The following is a 16,781-nucleotide window of genomic DNA, read 5'->3' as shown; positions in this document are numbered from 1 at the left end:
TTAGAGGAGACTAGCGGTAGCACCCGGCGATGCCTGGTTGGACCACTATACTATATACACGATTGGGTATAAAAATTGTTGAATTATCTCTAACTTGCCTTATCTTGGAAACGGCTATGGGAAACGGCTGGAACTCATGCTTCATTCGAACTATACCAAAACAAACTGAACCAAAATGGTGTGCTCGAGAACTACTTACTCATGGGACGAATTATCTGGTAGGTGTGAAGGATACCGATAAGTCACACTTTTATAATAAATAACTTTTCCTGCTTCGGGAGACGTGTGGTTGCTGAAATTCCGAACTGATCGCGAGCGCTATGCATGCTACGCGGGAAAATTGAACTGAATTCCACTTATAGAGGTGTGCAATTTTAAAAATCCCGCTGGCCTCTTTATAGACTTGTTGAGACAAAATCCTGAAATCTATTTTTGTATAATTTTCTGAGAACCATTTGAGATCAACAGGAAATTGGATATATCAACGGGCTGAATAGTCATTTGAGAAATCCGGAAAACACGTAATTTGCTAAAAATGTTGTTTCTCCCTACTATATGGCTGTTACAGGAAAATCATTGTAAAATGGTTCATACAAATTTATACTGGTAACATATATCAACAAAGAATTGTTCAATATCTCAAGGAGCTTGCGATAGAAACAGAGCTGTGAAATATTTTTAGCGTTTCTCACTGTCTCAGGTGTGCATTAAAAAAATAGCTGTGTTGAGCTTCTGCACCATACTAGGAATGTGCTCCTCCTTCTGAAGTTTTTACAACCACCAGCTTGCTTTCGCGTTCACATAAAATGTCAGTTCTTTTGGGCCCGTCATGGTTCGAATTTCAAAAACATCCTTTTCGGCGCTTCAGCGGCGTCGCATGGTAAAAGCTCGAAAATTCGTTTTGTGCATTTGTAGGAGTAACATTTATCAGAAAAAAACAATTGGCTGTAGCAAGCAGCGAAGCATGGTGTATCTTTTAAAACACCCAAGTTCTCCGAAATGACGATTCGCGCCATTAGTGTTGCTTAGGGCAAAATCTTAAATTAAATGTAAAAGAATCTTACAGAACAAATGTATCAGCAAAAAGCACTTCTATGCTTGAAAGGCTGCGCGAGATAGTCCTGAATTTGAAAAAAAAGCAATTTTCCCCGTTTCCTCCGCCGGGAGCAAAATTTCCGAAAATAACTCCTTATTAACCACCTACGCCATGAGAGAAATATGCAGCGGAAGTGTCAAGTCGCTAGGTCCAGTAGTTTTGGCTGGGCGTAGATGAACCAGTCAGTCAGCCAGGCAGTCAGTCGGGCACTTATTTTATAGGTATTAATGGTGAGCGCGACCACGGGCGGCGCTGCGAAGCCCGCCTCCGTAACGTCCCCTTAGGGATGCTCGAATTTGTCGTCTGATTCACTCGGCCTCGCTCTTCCTGCTGTTTCGTTCTGCTCGGATGACTTTTGATGTTTGTCCTCACCAGATTTTGCGTCTGCGTAACTTTTATAATAATGAAAGACTTAAAATCACATACACTAGCTCAAAGCGTGAATTCAAGTATATTTTCGATACCGCTCCGGAAGGAACGTTGCCGACTTTGTCCGAGCTCGGCGTCACCTCTGTATTGAACAATTTTTCGAACAAAGGGAACAGCCAGACTCTAATAACCGACAACAGCGAAGACGGAAACATATTCCAGGCCTTCGGGGCTGTAGGCTTTGGAAGAAGGCACTACGATTCGCGGTAATCGTACGTAAGGAGGTGGGAAAACCGTTTTTGCCTCCTTGCCAAACACTCGAAAGTATTTTCACATCACTTTACGTTTTCGTGGCATGAAAGTAAGCCGACCTGCGCTATGGGTGGAAGAAAATGTAGGCTATGTTCCGAATAACCTACTGTCGGTATAGGCGCGTGCTCGATTTATACTAGGCTTCTAACCAGTATGGAGGATCACCGAGCAAAACGTTACCGATTGCGCAGAATACCATGACGCCGGTTCAAGCTCGGAGGCTCTGCGAGTATACAGCTAGGAGAAGTCATCGTGGTTGCAACCTCGCATGATATTTGTAGGGTAAACCAAATCATACACTTAGAAATGCGACACCCATTTTTCATTAGTGCTTTTCTGTAATTAAAAAAGTCGGTACGGAAAGGATCTAGGGCTACTCGGTTTCCATCATTTCTGCAGATGCGCCGCCTTAACACTTGTCCGCCTCGTCTCTCTCTCTCTCTCTCTCTCTCTCTCTCTCTCTCTCTCTCTCTCTCTCTCCAACACACACGCACACGCGCGCGTACACACACACACACGCACACAAACACACACACGCACACACACACACACACAGGCGCGCTCGAACGCACAAACACACAGTCGCGAACGCACGCACACGTACGCACACGCACGCATACACGCACACACACACACACACGCACGCACGCACATGCACGCGCGCACGCACACACTCGCACACACGCGGATGCACATGCACACGTAGACACACACATAAAGCACACACAAGCACACACGCACGCACGCACACTCACGCATGCACGCATGCAAACATCAAAGTCACGTGTACGGTAAAACTACAGTAATGTTATGCTTATTCACACCTGGAGGGATATTTACAGTAGATTTACCACAGTCATATCTTTCCAGCATTCAGATATTTGTTATCGTAAAACGCCACTCAAGAGGGACGAGAGGATGAGGAGAAAACTTTAATAGTAAAATCCAACTGGTTAGTGGGCCGGGTCCTCAGTCCGGACAAGACAGCAAGAGTAATTTACTTTAATTCATGAAATGGCATCCCGAGTAGGCCAGTATTTGGAACACAATTTCAAAGTGGTTGGAAAACAATAGAGCTACTTGGAGATAGTCATCGGCTTAAATTCTTGTTATAGTGGGAATAGGCACGCACTCTACTACGTTCGTTAGCGAGTACATCAAGCCTTCAACACCGTAATAGTGTCATAACCATTCGGTTTGAGAGTCAGTTTGTTATGATAACGATGGTTACGATAGAAATTCGGGGCAAAAAAGCCGCTTTCGAGCGCTCTGGACAACGCTGTCTGTGCTGTTCTGCGGTGGGGTGGCCCAAACTCTCTCATTATATTTGCATGCGGATAAACAACGCACGCTGCGGATACGCACCTTCTTCCACGCTGTAATAACGAAATATAATTTGCAAAGAAGGGACTGTATTCCATACGGCCTGAAGAAAATGTCCAAGCAAACTTTGTGAGCCTCCCAAACATCCCCAAACCTCCTACTGAGACGTTTGTGACGGTTAAGTAAAATTCATGCGTGGGGAACAGAGCAAACATTAGTCTGATACCAGTAAAAAACAACAAAAGAAGTAGAAGACAGTCGTTTTATCCCCTCCTGTTCGATGCACGTGAAGGGGCCCGCTGCGTGGCGCGTAGCATTAGCCTGTTAAGGCGGAGAAGTAAAACTTTATTAGATGATATTAGGCCTGTGCCCCTTTGGAGTCTTCATCAGAGCATTTTAAGTATACTTTAGAGCAGCCTATACATTTTGAATATTAATCGAGGAGCGCTGAGCTCTCAACATCACAAATAAGCTAGGAAGGACGAGTTACACACGCTCTTCTTACCGATCCTCTGAAGAAAGTTGTTCTCTCTCTCCTCGTGTGTTGCAAACTTGTGCGGGATACAGTTTGAAAATATTCGGAGGTGTTAGAGGCTGGCAAAAAACTGAATTGCTGGAAAGGCGGTTTTTAGTGCACTAAAGCATCGAAACGGGCGTTTTCCAGCACAGTCACCGCTGTCCCTCACAAGCGGAGTATAGCACACGACAGCGGCGTGAGTCTCTAAGCTGACGTCGGGAGCAAGGGGGTGCCACTCGAACATCTCACGGCCATTAGATTCCTCGAGCAAGGGCAACAGGCAAACTATGCACTTCCTGAATTTTGAGAGCTGCAAGCACATTTAAGGTGATTGCGAGAAAAACTTTACAAGTAGATATTGTGTAAAAAAGCCCTTCAGACCCCTTTCTCGGAACGTGGATTAGAGGCTTTCCTGGGCTTAATAACCACGCCATAAGAAAACAAGTATTACGTAAAGCATAAGGAAGAACAAAGTTAGGCATAGTTTCTTCTGCGCGGGTAACAGTATACAAAGTGATCGAAACAATACCAGAGTTGCAATTGACAATTTCAACTCTGGTTTTACTACCGTACCCGAAATCTCTAACAAGAAGCAGGTTGTTCCGGTTGCCGCCTCCACAGGAGACAAAACTTGTGTTTCTTTATTGTATAATTTGGATGGATTTCTTTACGCGTCAAAGAGAATACAGGAAAAATGAATGGAGCTGTCAGTAAAAAGTGTTATCGTGATCACCAATCTCCAGGAACACGTTTCAAGCAATGCTCATAAGTCGCATTCTAACGCTATCGCTTCGGGCTTTTGATAGCAACTCCCACACTACGCCAGCGTTTACAGAAAACATGCGTTCTGCACTGTCAAATGCTCCTGAGTGCAGCAAAAATGCATACGGAGATAAAACATGTAGACAGATAAAACATGGCCAAAGAAGGGGAGGAACAGCAAGCGCAAAACGACTTCGGATTTGCCCGGAAGAAACGAACTAATCGGAGAAAGTCCGGGCGAAGAGATATGAGGTCGTGGCTAGTGGGACAACGACCGGCGAGGCTTATAGAAGTACAGCCGATGCAAGAATGCCGCGACCGGCGAAAAAAATAAGGCCTAGACAAGTTGTCTGCGTGGGAGCGCAAGGCCCAGAAGGAGCAAACCGTGCGACAGGCAGCCGGCCTCGGGGGAGCAAGCAAAGGGTATGCGGCCAGGCCATCGATTACGCCACGCAAGATTGGGCAAGATCGGGCCGACATCGCATCGGCTCAGGCTTCTTAGTCGTACTACCAATCCCCAGTCGTACCGTCTTTGGTGTCCCCCGCGGCGACGGTGGTGCCCTTGTGTGCAGCATCTACCGCCGTCTACATATGTCGTGACGGACCCTACACGCGGCGTTTCCTGATCCTGCCGGTTGCCTCCTGCTGTCACAGCGGATATACCCAGTACAGGTACTGCCCTTTGCTAAGTCGGCTACCACAGGGGTAACCAAAGAGGACCCGTGTTGGGACCCGCGGCTCCGACGCAGTACCCAGGACGACCGCACTGCGACGCCGGCACTAGCACACCTGATGGGTACGGCTACCACCCCGCCGCAGCCACGTAAGTTCTGTGCCACGTCAGTGCCAGGGACTAGGGTAGGCCCGTCCACTAGAGACACGTATTAGACGTTCATTGTGTACGACTTGGTATAAATTGCAGTTGGTTGTATAATTTGTAAGTGGTTCAGTATTTTGGGGTGCAAATCGCTTTTTTTTGTTATTTGTTTATTAGTGTGTTAGAGGAAATGTATGGTTCTTTCAACCTGTTTACGGCTCTCCCTCGTCTCTTTCTCCAAGTCGGTAGAGACATCACGTAACACATTAGATGGCCTCCTATTATATCTCGCAAGCTCGAAACCCGTGGAACAGTTTCGTGTTCAAGTTCACTAGCTGCGGAGAATAAGTCCCGGGGCATTTTATTATATTCGAGGCCACATTTAGGACACTCTACGTATAGGATGTGTAACGGGCTAATACGGAAAGTGCCCGATGCGATGCAAGGCCCCAAGTGCGGTACTGGGCCCGGGAGTTTAGGTGCTGTTTTCATGGCTGCCCTATGCGCGAAACTCTCCTGTTCCTACCTGAGACCAAATAAAGCTGGTAAAAACACGCGCCAAATGTGGTCAGCACCCTACGAGTGAGGTTGATGCGACAGGATATTTAGAATGTTCATTGTTTTTACTTATTTATGCTTAAGTTGTTTTCTTTGTAATATAGGCAGTTTTTTGTCGAGCAAAACATTTAGGTGTTTCTGTTAATTTTTGACAGTACTTGACTGGCTCGTCAACATGACATCTAGACCTGTCTTGATTTGGATTAAATTTAAACCGTGTGTTTGGCAAATCAGTGGATTTGTTACACTACGCTGGACCTGTTGTTCACAAATGGCCAAGTTAAACAAATTTAAAGATATCTCAGCGCCGTCCACGTACATAGAATTAGAACGTGGTGAAGACAATGCCTTCCAAAGTGAGTTTACCTTAACAATAAATAACTAGCCTTGAAAACCACCTAGCCACACGCCAATTTGTTGCCCCTGTATCCTAGCGAGTGGACTGATTGTTGGATTTAACACACCGACGCGACGCAGGCGATGAGGCGCGCCGTAGTGGACGACTCCGGATTAATTGTGATTTTTGGGGATCTTTCACGTGCTTCGAAATCTCATACACACGGGCGTTTTCGTTTTTCGCCTCCGTCAGAAAAGCGAACGCCGCGGCCGGTAGACGAACCGGCGTTCTCGTGCTCAGCAGCACAATGCCTTAGCCACTGATCCACCTCTGTGGATTCCTAGCGAGTGCAGGTCTAGCACTCAGACTATTTGTTCTCTTACGCAGGTAGCATCCGAGTGCGCTTGCCATATTTCTCAATAACCAAAAACTTCAGGTCTAAGAGGCTGATGTAGCGCCAAGCTTTGTCACAAGCAATTTGCAGGCAAGAAACACAATTATTCAGGGCCGTTTATCAAGCCGTCATTTATGAAGGAATTTATTGCCACAAGTTTGTCGTTCGTGGGTCTCCATGCCCTGAAGCTTGCTCGAGGAGCACTCGAGTAGACCATTGTATTTTAAAAGTATACAATTGTCTTATCATATTTACAGGAACCTTGCCCAGGCAGATTGTCAGTGCTATGGGGCGGTAACTATCAAAGTAGGGTGCATCCTTCTTTTTGCTTTTGTGTTTCTGTATTTAGCTCAGCAGCGCTGTCGTTTTTATTTATTATGTCTAACATTTCCAAGTATCCACGTGAGACTTACAATTGTTTCAAGTATTGTTCTCCTGTGAAGACTTTGTCACAGATTGTGTAGCATGAAGGTGTTCGTGCATTGTTACCACTTGGACAGTGTCAACAGGGCTGTTGATGCATATCATCCCACTCTTTAAGTGCGTCGCGAGGTTTTCAAAACAGGGCAGGCTATGTGCCTGTGTGCATTTGAGTTTTCGTATTCGCTCCATACATTGTGTGCGGCTGTTTATAAATTTATTGACGTCCAAAAAGAGCGCCAACTCTTTCTGTTTGCTTCACGATGCACAAGCCTACGAAGACTCATGCCCATTTGCAGGATATGAGGTTATCTTATGCGAGTAATGAAGAAGGGTACACCAAATCTTGTTTTGGGCTTAATGGTGCTGAAAAGACCCATGGAAAGAACCTTGGTTGTCGAGGTCATCATGGGGATCTTGAGGGCTTATTAAGACATTCGAGAACGTCAGGGTTTACATCTCAGCATAAGGTGGCGCGTAAAGTAACCCACACTTGTGTAACACGGTTCAAAAAGTTTTACTAAGCCCGTAAACCTAAAGATAAACATTATGCCCACCGTTCCGCTTTTCAGTTTTGATGGTCAGCCCCGATAGAGGGTGTAAGGGCCGAACATTTTCGGTGAATCTTTTAAGCTCAGTGGAGTAACTGTATCTTCGTGATTGTACTTTATTATGGCATTTATGTAGCCAGTTGTGTCTAGCAGTTTCCAAATTGGATTGACTTCGTCGTTCGTAGTTTGCAGTCAACGCTAATTATTGAGCTGTATTTTGCTCTTCTGGTCGAGTGACTCTTATGAAGAGAAAATCAAATGGATCATTGAAAGAAGATGATTTGATTGATTGTAGGGTTTAACGCGCCGACGGAACGCAGGCGATGAGGCGCGCCGTAGTGGAGGGCTCCGGATTAATTTCGGCCACCTGGGGATCTTTAACGTGCACCGAAATGTCGTACACACGGGCGTTTTTGCTTTTCGCCTCCATCAGAAAAGCGGCCGCCGCGGCCGGGAATCGAACCCGTGACGTCGTGCTCAGCAGCGCAACGCCTTAGCCACTGAGCCACCGCGGCGGGTGATCATTGAAAGAAGAAAGTCGGCGCGACATGAACAGCGGGCGCTTGTGTCGGAAGACATGAAAGTGCTCGCAAACTAGTTATCGGGGAAGTATCTATACAGCGATGCTTTCGATAGCGCAAGTTGAAGCTGGGCAGTTGCGAAATGAATTAGTTCATGACGGTACACCACAGACGAACTAAGGGAGAGGAGGAACGCATCAAAACGGGGGAAGTTGGACGCAGAGGCAGCGAACTTGACTATCGGACTCAAGTCTCTCCGTACGCGACAGCTGGAGCGAGCACCAGTACAATGCGTAAGGTACAGATCGAAGCCGTTAGATATTGTTTATCCGGAAGTGGATCGCTCAGCTAAGCATCTCAAGCAGTAAGAGGACCAAGCCCTTCGACAACGCGAGGCAAAATCAAGGCGCCTTGTGCGTCAACGAGGACACTCGTGCTTTCGCATTCATAAACCATAAGGAGTGCTAAGCTGTCCTTCGACTTGGCTGCATCTCATCCTGCCTTGAGCTTCTGCGAAGTGCCGCAAAGTCAGTGAAAAGTAATACAGATGGAGGCAATTTAAATTTTGTAGAAAAGGCTTCTCAAAAATCTCGCTTTTGTCGGCTCGTTCTCTGACATCCGCGAAGCAATATTACTTGCGCTGACAGCTTAGCTGCTCTCGCTGAGACGTGTTAAGAGCACATAAAAGGCTGAAAAGCTGCGGGTCATTTTGGTTCAGCTTGTTTTTTGGTAATGGCCGGGAATGACTAGATGTTTTAGTTTTTGCACATGTGCCTTAAAAGTTTTCGCATTTTGTATTTTGTCTGCGCCTTCGAGACTCGATGTAGCTAACTCGAAAATTGGCGGATTCCTTGTGAGCCGGCGGATCTTTTCCCGCGTGGATTAAAAGAACTCTAGTAACGGCGCATCGCTCTGCACATACACGCTCTTCGACATATTCACTGATTTGTGTTAATCCTTCATGTAGAAAAAGAAGAGCTGAGGAACTCGACGATTGAGATAAGGATCGGCGTAAAGCGTGGGACTACCTGATGGATAGTTAGCCGAGGAGATGGGGCAGTTTAATCCAGGAGGATCGGGTCGGAGGCGAAGAGAGGAGGGCTGAAAAGTTAGAATTTAATCAAGGTCAGTAAAAAAATGAAGTCGCTACAGTTACAACTGACATGTTATTGATAGCGAACCCCCACTAAAATCTGCTAAACATCTGTTATCTGTGAGCTATTACCTGTGGTTTTGCTTTTGTTATTTGGTTATGTATTGATTGTCTAACTATTCCCCCCATCTAATTCTAGAAGAGTGTGCTTGCGTGGGTTTTGCTGAACTGCTGCGCGCTTTCCCTCAATTAACTTCCGTCAGAGGTTTAGCGCACACGTGCTCTTACCCTCGTCCACAGGTCCGGTTTTTTTCCTCTGACCAATAGTTAGCCAAAAAAAAATCGGTCTGCCGGTCGGTCAGACAGATAGTCTGATCAAATTTGTGTTTGACAAAGTCCACAAAATACTATCGTATTTAAAAGAACAGGAAGTAACACGAGATATATGTGGAGAAAAGATGTCTTTTAAACACCTGCGATGCCGATCGTTGGAAGTGTGCACGCTCTTACAGCTACACTTAGATTCGCATTTTAGTGCAACATATATTTCGATAGGAAAGGGCACTTAATACTATTTAGAGCCGCTTTGCTCTAAGGCCGGACCTAAGCACCTGTAGAAAGTGGGCTTCAGCTTATTTTAGAAGCAATTATTGCGTAAAGCTACTCCTTATTTATTGTAGAAATTCGCTGGGTAGAGTTTGTACGGCAATTGCCCTCAGTGCGTACTCAAGGACCCGTGAGAGCGCTTTCCTTTAAGCATTCATACCTCTAATTTATTTAATTTTACGTTGCTGCGGTTAAAGATGTACCGATATCTAATAGCGTCGCCGGGCCGACCTTACATCATTTATCGTCAGCGGTCAGCCGTCGCCCTTGTAAGCAAAACCTTCTTTGTATTTGTTATCTTCATAGTTACATTTATCGCTTATCTTCGACTATGGAAGGAACTGTGCGGCAGAGGCTTTCCGTCTGTAGTGTAAATATTTAGATTGGCTCCGGTTTGTTCTGATATGTTCAGGCGGGGACACAATATTCCGGATTACGCGAGCGAGTGGCCAAAACTCCGCTCCGCACTGCGAATGCACGGCGCCTGCTCTCGAGAGCGACGGAGCACCCATGCGCGTCCTTGTTTACTCGTACGCACTCAACTTTTCTCGCTTTCGGCAGCCGCGCTCCCATTGTCAGTAATGCTCCACGGGGCGATGCCTTTATGCGATATCGTGCCCACCGATTACACATATAAGGCCTTGTGTTGTGATGGTTGCGCCGGCTTTTGCGCAGGTGTTTTCTGGGTGTTGATCTACCGTAACCCGTAATGGTCTTTTTGATGTTTCCTGTTTTTTACCCAACTGTATCTAAAGAAGGAAAAGACGTTCTGAGGGGCGATTAATCAGAACATGAAGAAAGCATGCGGAAACGTCAGTGAGTTGGCCCGTCCGGTCGTACGCCGGACACCGAGGCGTAGGGGATGCTACAAAGGCTTCGCCCCGTGGTGCGTTAGGCGGGGTTCAGGCTGTTGCCGCAACTGCCGTAATAGTTTAATAAAGAATGATGTCATTTCACCTCTCAGCCAACTGAACTGCGTTACATGCCCTTTTTTTACGCCCATTGATGACGATAATGCTTTTTCGTCGGTGGTCTGAACATATCCTTACTTACAATCGTACCGCGGCTGCCGAAACCAGAAAATTTGCGTGCCTGCGATAAGTACTGACGCGCATGCGCGCTGCGTCGGTCTCGACAGCAGGCGCCGTGCGTCCAGAATAAGTAGCGGCAGTTTGGCGCATTAGCATTCGTTTTTCCTTATTAATTTGGTGTTCTGTAGGTGTTGAATTCCAAATTAATAAGGAAAAACGAATGCTAATGCGCCCCACCAAAACACGTGAGGGGTGTTTCCTAGCAGACGAACTTCCCGCGTGCCTTTTCGAACACTAGAAGTCTGCATCACAGAGCAATGATATGAGCGATTCTTCACAGGGCGCTACAAAAAAATGCTTTTCAGAACGAATAACATTTTTATAAATTATTTGCACACTATGCCTAAATAAATGTGATTCAGAAATAACATTGGCTATGCCCTTCCTGTCAAATAAAAGCTTGAACTAACGAACGTATTATTTTGGTGTCAACTTAATTTTTGCTGTGCCTGGAGTTGCGAGGTGTGTTGTATCGCGGGTGAACACATTTGGTACCATGTCCGACGGGCACGGTGTGTTGCGGGGCGATGCTGCCAACGCCTGGCACGGAGCGCTTTCCTCGGTACCCACGGAAACGATGTGCTGTAAAAATTTGCAACAGCAACTCCCGTACGCCTGGCGTTTCACTCCACCGTTTTCCTCCCATTTCCACAAAGTAAGGCCAAACTATAGTAATGTTAATACGTCCAAGGGGGGTTGTGTAAGGGGACGTCGTGGTGCTTTTAAAAAAAAGTTATAAAATTTTCTGTTATGTCATAGTTGTCGCTTCATTTCACCTCAGGTTTGGTTCGCAACAAGGGGTGTCAAATAACGCAAGACTTCTCAGCGTATTCCAATAGCGGAAGTATTGTGAGACACTCGGGTTCAAACAATGCGCTTTTATTGTTTATCTCAGTGCCTTCTCTGTTGTATTACAATGCTTGTAGTGATCGTTGCTTCCCGCGCTTGCATGCGCGAGCAATCTTTCCATCGCAGTATACTGTGTTGTGCTGCTCTGTGCTGCGCTGCTGCCACATATTTCCTGCTGTGTTTTTACTTACTGAGTTCTCTTTCTTTTGCATTGACCTGTTTTTGTTTTGTTTTTACTTATCTGTTGCGACACTTGCCTAAACAATGCAACCATGAAATTGGAGGAATGAATCCTGGGTGAAGTTCTGTAGAAACCCATGTCTACTTGATAAGACGCATGGGCAGCTGCAGTTCATAGTGGTTCGCTCCTTGCACTTTCGTGAATCGGCATTTTTACGGCCCCGTTTTCTGCGTCAAGATGCAGTCCCTGCCATATTTCCTGTTATCGGTTTTTTTTTCGGCGCGTAAAGAAAATTATAATGCATGTAGTTCCCATGAGCATTTTGTTTTGTACTTCTTTCAGGACGTACCTCCCGAAACAAGAACCCCGCAAGTGCTCCATCGAGCACAAAACGAAGTTTGTCGCATGCACAACGTAGGTAGTCTATAAGATTCCGTTGTCATGCGGTAAAAAGTACGTGGGCCAGACGGGCAGGTGTCTAAACACAACGCTCAGAGAACGCAGTAACAACGTTCACAAAAGTGTGAGAGGGCACTCAGGCATACACTGCTGAGACTGCAAGGGCACCACCGAGAAATGCACTCCGAAATTTGACGAATGCCAAGTCATTCAGCATCACTGTGACCAGTTGAGAAGGGAAGTTGTGGAGGCTGCGGACATCAGTAGGCTAGGCAAAGATTGTTTCAGCGCTCCTTCTATAGCCCTGTCTACAAAGGAACTTGAGTATCTACACAAGCGAAACGAAGCAACCTAGGTTGCCATCTCAATGTACACACACGTACGTGCTGAGCGCGAGGGGGCTGATAATCATTTGGAGGTCTGTTTTGAATGTCATGTTTCCGGCGCAGTTGACACAGATTGCTTATCGGGTCGAATGTTTCATCGTAGTAGTGCGCATGCGTGCGTATAAATAGAGCTTGTTTTTGTAATAAAAGTTCAGTTGGAAGTCAGCGCTCGTCCTGTGCGCCTCAGCTTAAGTCTTTATTTCTGTTGCGCCGTATTGTTAAGAAGGACTCTGTGAGTGTAACGCCGAAGTATTTACAGGATGACGCGCGATCCAGTTAGGTGCTATTTGTGCGGCAGTCCAAAATTTAATTTCTCACGCTTACGGCTAAAAGAGACCACCTTACACTTCTTGATGTTTGGAATCATTAAGAGTGTTTTTACACCTATTAGAAATTACGTCCACGTGTTTTTGAATGGAAAAGTGATCATAATCACTGAAATTTACTGGTAGATAATGCAGTCATTGGCAAAAAGTCGCATGTGAGATGATACATTTTCGGGCAAGTCACTTATGTATATTTTAAAGATTAAGGGTCAAAGAACGCTCTTTTTGGTATACCGGAAGTAACTTAACATGTGGGAGAAGTTGTATATTTAAAGGCTGTAAACGTTTGTCAAAGTGAAAGAAAGTTGAGGGGTTCGTAAATCTAATTCAATTGCAAACAGTTTAAAAATGATGCGGCGATGGGGTACTCGGCCAATCAAAAATAAACAGCCAGTTTCCTGGTCAGTATTAGTGTTAATGGGAAGTCAGTCGCGAACTCCAATAATTGCATCTCACGTGATTGGCGTTTCTTCAACCCATGTTGGTTAGAATAAGAGAAACAGAACTGTACAAGATAGGCAACACGGGCCAGTTGGTGCGTACTGCTTCAACGAAAAAACAGCACAAAAGACAGGATAAAGAGTTTTGTTGGAAACACGGATGTTTTTTTAGCGTTTTGGAATTAAAGCTATGCATGGCAGCAGATGTAGATGCCTTAGCGAAAAGAAGCCATACTTTTTATGTATTTTGAATGCATTTATTACATACATGACTTTGTATTTATTTTTCAGTTTGTCGACACTGCATATGCATTTTAAATACATTTAAAATGTATTCCAAATGTATCGCCCAAATACAATAGAAAATATATATTCAATGCATTTTAAATTAACTAAAAATGCGCAGAAAATACATTTTAAATACTGACAAAATGCTCCAGTAATGCATTTTAGATGCATAAAAAATGTAACTTTAAATAGATACAAAATCCGCCAGTAATGGATTTTAAATGGACAGAAAATACTGTTCGAAACATGCTCAAAATGTGTTACTAGTGTATACTGAGTAAAAACCTAAATACATAGAGAGATGCCATTGCAATGTGTCTTAAACGGATTTGTTAACGTTCAAGCTAGAAAATTTTGTTTTGTGCTTTCGAAAAGTGTAATAGGTTCTAACCTAAACATAAGCTCGATTGTGAAAAGCTAAACCTGCCCTGCCCTGAATGGGGGCCAACAAATAACTAAAAAGAACAGCACGTACGCATACAGATTGGAATTTTGAAATTTGTTTTTTGGACACATCAGCCGAGTTGCCAATTTCGCCATTAATAAGCAGCATGGAATGAATGACTTCCAGCCACCTCCATAGCCAGTGTAGATGCAGCGTTGTGTATCAGAGTCCTCGTACTTCGAGTTCTCCCAGGCGGAGAATTTCGCCAGCACCTGCAGTGAAAAGAAAAGTAAACAAGGAAAGATATGAGTGAAACACTGCTTTTTCAGAGCCAAATGCTTGATAAATCAGTCAGGCCTTTCCTCCAACCGTGGCAACCTTTTTCAAAAGGAAGAATTTATTAGCTTCCCATTCAAAGGAAAACTGAAAAAAAAAAACGTTATGCAAACAACGCCACTTTGAAGGACCTAAGAGAATGTATGTAATATTAAGCATATATTTTATATTGGCACGTGGCATTGAATCTTCAACATCATTATAAAGCAAGCCTGGTGGGTGGGAGGGAGGTAATGTTTGGAGATAATCTAGAAATGACAATTAGCGGAAATTAGCAAAAAAAGACCCAGCTAAGAGGAGTAGGTTATCAAACAAACAACAGAATTCTTAGCGTTAAGCTACCTCTTTTTTTGGGGGGGTGCTTGAGTTAACTTCAAATCATGGTCATTCCAAGTTTTCGACTAACTTGGACAATCCTGGTCTGTGACCCCACAAGAAGCTAATAAAATAAGATTAGTAGTAATAATGATAACTGTAATTATTGTTCTGTGTTCCGCATTTCGGTGTCGCCTTCTTCAGAGATTGCGTTTTAAAAAATAGTTCGCAGCAAAACAGTTTAAAAATGCATGGTCAAGAAGGTAGTAGAAGGCTTGCATAAAAGCCATTAGATTGGCGTGTGCACTCAACTATGCCTTTAAAGGAACGGCAAAGTAAGTTTATTTCGAAAAAATATATAACTAAATGTTTACAAGCAGTGCTTAAAACTACAAGGTCTTGTACGGTAGGCACATAATCAAGGCGATCAAAACTAGCAACGCAAGGAAAGTCGATTTCTGCTTCCACATGTATTTAGTTTTCTTGCTCTCCACCGGACATCAAGGGTAATTTTATAGTTTTTCCTGTCCACAGAAAATGCAATCATTTTATTAACGAGGGAAGCGGAAAATGGTTGTAAATTCTAGCGTCTTTAACATACAGAAAAAAGAATATGAACACCAGTTAGCGTCAGGTACCAGCATGCAAAAAGTACTGGCTTCATTAATACTCCAGACACCTCAAAGCAACTCGTTTAAATAGTGCTGAGACGCAATTGCTGCTGCTAAACGCACAACCCGCCAATCAACCCGCGCGTGCCCGCTCACTTGCTGTTCTGCCTTGCCTTTGGGCACATTTTTGTAATTCTCACGCCGCCACAAGTGTCCTAAGGGCCTCTCGAAACGCGCACACGTGTTAGTCGTGAATACTCTATGAAAAAAATGCAGCAAGGAGGGGAGAAGATGCTAGGAAACACAAAAGAGGAAGGGTGGAACGTCCTAATATTTCAGGAAGTTTTGGGGTAGTGATCAAATAAACGAAGAGAGGCGAACACGGCCGTCGTGCGAGGAACTGGGTGCCTCTCTACGATTCCCCCCTCCCCCCTTCTTCTTTCTTTTTTTCCGGTTCTTGGTTCTCTGTGGCGGCACGAACGACAACTGATGAGAAAATGGTGCAGCAACTTACCGACGACTCTTGTACAGTTTGTCTTAGATGGATAAATCATTTAAAGTCCCCGGTCATAAACCACTCAGTGTCGCTACAGCCACTTGTAACGAAGATTACATGGGTCGCTTTTAACACTTTTGGTTGCTTCCAAACAGGCGGCATAAACTCTTTCATGACTTTTGGCTTTATATGACAGAGTGGTGACATGCGACTGACCAAAATCACGAACTGCGGTCACTTGCGCGGCAGGCTACTCGGCTTCTCGCCGTCCGGCCAGGCCACGCGCATTAGACACGGATGCGTGTATGCCACAAACCGGGTTCTTTCCTCGTACACCTGTGAGCATGCGCGGCTGTGAGCGGCTGCTGCGAACAGAAAAAAAAAAGCTGCTTCACTGGATACACTTCGCAAATTTCTCAATTGTGTAAACATGGACGGCAGACTTTCTGTGAACAGGCTGTACTAAAACGTCCCTTGCTAATTTCTGTTTACTGCTGATAATAGTCCTCAATAAGCTCAGAACGGAATAACTCGATCTACAAGGAAACTCATAGCAACAGTCCCCCGGCCACTCCGCAGGACCCGAACTAAAAAATAAGCTCAAAAAGAAAGCGCTAAAATACGTTTCTTCACGTGCTCTTGCTTTCGTTGATATGTGAGCACATTTCTTTGCACGGAGTACTTACGGTGTGAAATCTTGCCCGCAGGTGGAGGTGGAGGTCACAGCGTCGATTGGAGCCAATTTGTTTTCGGGGAGCCTGTACTCGAGTGCCTCCCGCAAGGCGTCCGCCATCTCGTGCGTTCGCGCCCCTCGAAGAACCATTTCCGTCACAGTTGACAGCATAACCTCATTCGCTTCTAAAAGCGGCCGATCCTTTGCGGAGTACAGCTTCGACGGTCGCTGCAGCTCGGAGGTGTTCAGTTTTTGGGCCCTGCGTATAGACGATGACATGTAAGCATTTGAAAATAAACCCTACACAGTGAGCCTGCATTGTTAAAAAA

This window comes from Haemaphysalis longicornis, unplaced genomic scaffold (assembly GCF_048455015.1).
Source record: "Haemaphysalis longicornis isolate Haplotype H1 unplaced genomic scaffold, Haemaphysalis longicornis Haplotype H1 scaffold_70, whole genome shotgun sequence".
In the NCBI taxonomy this organism is placed as follows: domain Eukaryota; kingdom Metazoa; phylum Arthropoda; class Arachnida; order Ixodida; family Ixodidae; genus Haemaphysalis; species Haemaphysalis longicornis.
The sequence above is the reverse complement of the archived record's forward strand: the minus strand, read 5'-3'. Positions refer to the sequence as shown.